Source organism: Quercus suber, unplaced genomic scaffold, assembly GCF_002906115.3.
Source record: "Quercus suber isolate HL8 unplaced genomic scaffold, Cork oak 2.0 scaffold_104, whole genome shotgun sequence".
Classification (NCBI taxonomy): Eukaryota; Viridiplantae; Streptophyta; class Magnoliopsida; order Fagales; family Fagaceae; genus Quercus; species Quercus suber.
In genome coordinates, this window is record NW_027069569.1 from 983570 (window position 1) to 987918 (window position 4349).

At 32.3% G+C, this 4349-nt stretch overlaps 1 pseudogene; it reads left to right on the forward strand.

Moving 5' to 3' along the window:
- The first annotated feature begins 1518 nt into the window (after positions 1 to 1518).
- LOC112008164 (cytochrome P450 72A397-like) lies at positions 1519 to 3595 on the forward strand (annotated as a pseudogene).
- Positions 3596 to 4349: the final 754 nt, after the last annotated feature.

The window sequence follows — 4349 nt, forward strand, 5'->3', positions numbered from 1 at the left end:
GATAATGGTGGTGGTGGAAAAAAATCTTCTATCATCTATGACAATTTCTTACCCAGGTTTGGCGTCTTCCAAAAGCAAATGACTTCTTGTGAAGTCATAGCAATAGTGATTAGTGGCGGATTGTCCGAGTTTTTCTTTTTGGGGTTCATGCGACCAGCAAAGTGAACCCAAACACGCTAAATTATTTACGTAGAGAAGTAGATCCACGCGATTTCAAATGGTGTGGGTTGTAGACAAGAAATCTAAACTCTGGGTGAGAATTCTCTCCATATCCTTTGTAGTTCTTGAGATGGAGAGTGGTTCTAGTCTAGATCTGGTCCAAATCTCTAGATTTTTCTAGATCTAAAGATTTGGAGTGGTTCCTTCTCTTGGAGTTCAGTTTTCTGGGCAGCTGGAGGCTGATTTCTAGATCTTTAGATTTTTTGTTTTTTGTTTTTTTTTTTCTTTGAAATTGTATTAATACTATAAAAAATTATTAAAAAAAAAAAACTCTCTTTTTTTTTTCTCTCTCACCCATGGCCTCCATAAAAATCTAGATTTCCAAAATCAAAACGAACAATAAATACAATTTGAACCCAGTGAAACTAGAACTGACTGACTCATTTTCCATGCTTTGGTTTTTTATTTTATGGCTTTAGTAGTTTGTGGGGTTTCGGTCTTGGTCGCCGGAGCCTAGAGATGAGCTTGCACAAATGGCTTGGGATTTTGAGTGAAGCCGTGGTTTACAAATGTTGTGTTCTTGTGTTCATGAGGAGAATAGCAATACTGTTGATTTGTGTTTTGTTCTCAAAGAAGTTCTTAAGCAATAAAAAGTTCTAACTTTTTGATCTTTGTTATGTTTGTTTTTTTTTCTAAAAATGTGTTTTTCTAACGGTAAAAGGAGTGGTGGGTAACAGATCTCTAACGGAAGATACCTCAGGTGGGCAAAGTGTTAAGTTTTGAACCACGGGTAGGCAAAGTGAAAACGGGCCTAACCCCAGGTGGGTTTATTGTAATTATCCCTTAAAAAAAAAAAAAAAAAAAACTATATGTCCATTCAAACTTTCAAATATGAATAATATCAATTCTCGTTTGCTCAAATGGGAAAAGTTTGACTCTACCTACACCCAAATAATTTTTTTTAATAGTATCTTGGTTTAATAGTAAAGAATAATTATCATAGGGTGGATGTTACAAATTTTAAATTCTATCTCTATAAAAATAAAAAATTAACTTAAAAACATCTATAGCAATCAAATTAAAAAAGAAAAGAAAAAAGAAATAGTTATAAAGCATTTAACTACTTTGAATTCATTATATAAATGAAAGGGTCATTGTTTGTTGGCAATTTGGCATATATTAAACCGCATGTGTATTAAGAGGGTAGTTGGGATTCTATCAAAAATAATATAGAGTAATAATATAGACATAACAATTTTTTACTATTATTGAAGTGGTAAATTGTTAGTGATTTTTCTCTTAAAAAACTGGTTATTGATTTTCAGATGGGCTATATATCATTAATAACTTGTCATTTGCAACATCTGTGAACAAATTTGTGAAGAAAGTTATGTATGGAGATTTGTTGAACAATATAATGCCAATAATCTTGTTTCTATTTATTATAATTTAAACTATTTACATTGCGATTGCTACAACTTATGTTACCTACATTTTATCAAAGTTGCATTGATATGATTAGCCAATGGGAGAGGCTGATCTCTAAAGATGGATCATGTGAGTTAGATGTATGGCCTTATCTTGAAAACATGTCAAGCAATGTGATTTCAAGAACAACATTTGGAAGTAGCTATAAAGAAGGAAGAAGAATATTTGAACTCCAAAAAGAGCAAGCACAACTCGTTGTAAAAGTAGAACAATCTGTATACTTTCCAGGACTAAGGGAGCAATTAAACATTCAACTTTGAAATTTAGTCAAGTTTGGTTTCTTACCCCTCCCCCCCAAAAAAAGTCAAATTCGATTTTTATTGAGATAGGATAAATCAATTACAATTTAATTTATATGTTATATAGATTGAAATTCTATCGTATCTATTAAAAATATATATGTGCTATATTTTTTCGTTGATAGGAATGTGCCATTTTTTAATATAACAAGCTTTCAATGAATTTCAACATTTGCTTGACCCACCTTCCAAATAAAAATTTTCATGCATCAAAAGTCTAACCATGGTTTTAAAAATTGGTATTGTCAAAAAATTGATTTTGGCCCCAGTTCCCAGTTCAGTTCAATTTTTGACCAATTTTGGGTGATTTTACCAGATCAGATTGGTTTCAGTTCCTAGTTGAACTGGTTAGTCTTGTTCAGTTTTTAAAAAACTGCCTCCAATGAAAACAAAATTCCAAATTTTATTGTTTATTCATAAACGAAATTGGTTACAACCTACTTTCCTGAACATCTCATCAAACACAAAAATTAACAGAGATCATCACATTATAATTAATACAATTTCTATTTCTGTGTCTTCAATCTTCACAATTTACTAATAGCTAATACTTATGCATGCAGGTTTTTACCAACTAAGACACACAGGAGGATGAAGGAAATTGAAAGAGAAGTACAAGACTTACTAATGGGAATCATTAACAAAAGGGAGAAGGTAGGCAAAGGCAGAAATGATGACTTATTAGGCATACTTATGGAATCAAATTCTAGAGAGATTAAGGAATTTGGTAACAAAAAGAGTGCCGGAATGAGTATTAAGGAGGTAATTGAGGAATGTAAGCTTTTCTACTTTGTTGGGGAAGAGACAACCTTGGTTTTACTTGTTTGGACAATGGTTTTGTTGAGTAAGTATCCAAATTGGCAAGCTCATGCAAGAGAAGAGATTTTGCAAGTCTTCGGTAAGAACAAACCTGACTTTGATAGGTTAAATCACCTTAAAATTGTAAGTATTCCCTAAAGATTCTAATTTTTCTTTATTTTACAATAAAATTTATATGTAATGTCTTTCGAAGTTGAAATATTCACATCCATGAAAATTCATGTCATTATTGATTAGGTTTGTAGATTGAGTAATAAATCTTGTTTCAAATTTTATCTATCATAAATGAGCTTCAAAATCTCTCATATACTCTTCAAAAGGAAAATTTAATGAACTTATTTTATTTTATTTTACTAAATTCTTTAAGAAATACACTTTGGTAATAGTTGGTTATCCATGGCATAGGTAACCATGATATTGAATAAGGCTCTGAGGTTGTACCTATTAGGAGCTTCGCTACTTCAAATAGTTGACAAGGAAACCAAGTTGGAAAATTTGATAATACCAACCAGAGTGGAGATTGCTCTACCAACAATCCTAGTCCACCATGATTATGAACTGTGGGGTGAGAATGCAAAACAATTTAACTTGGAGAGATTTCAAAAGGCATTTCAAAGGCAACAAAGGGCCAAGTATCATTCTTCCCATTTGATGGGGGTCCTAGGATATGCGTGGGTCAAAACTTTGCTCTAATAGAGACCAAGATGGCTTTGTCACTCATTTTGCAGAACTTCTCATTTGAGACCTCCTCATCCTATGCTCATGCTCCTTGCTCAATCATGACTATTCAACCTCAATTTGGCGATCACACTATACTACATAAGATATAGTACCAAAAAGTTGTTCTAGTTAAACAAGATTTGTCACCATTGTGCCTCATGGCGTATTTGGGGTTCTCTTTACTATTTAGTGTAAAAACTCATTTTCTAAAGAATAAGAAACAACATATTATGATTTCCACTCTATTATATTATGTTTGTTTTTGTACATCCATTATTGCATTAATTGAAGGAAACAATGTTGAATAATGAAAAAAAAAATTAAATTAGAAAAAAACATCATTATTATTGGTAAATTTTCATTTTTATAAGTATAATGTTAATATTTTTAATCCTACTCAAATTAAAAACCCTTTTACCAATTATAAGAGCCTGATTTTAACTACTTTATTGCAAAGGCTAGAGCATATAATGCTAGTAAAAAATTAATGAATTTCCCTTGAGCATTTTGAAATTGAAAGATTACACATAGGGAGATCAATTCCCTTGATCTCTTTGGACTCAACCAAAAAACTAAGGAAAAAATGGGTAGAAAATAAATTCTCCAGATTGAAGCAATTTATTCAAGAAATGCCAACCAAATTTTCTAAGCACCCTTCTGCAAATCAATCACCTTCTTCCACGAGTCTCGGCTCGATATCTTGTCCCACCATCTCCCCACATTTTCTCTTGAAGTGAACAAATTGCCCTTATCAGTGCCACTAACCAAGGACTAAGTGTTGCTCAAGTGTGAAAGATCAGCCAAAGAAAATTCATCACCAGCCAAGAACCGAGCCTTCTTGAGCCTCTTTTCGTAGATGCCAAC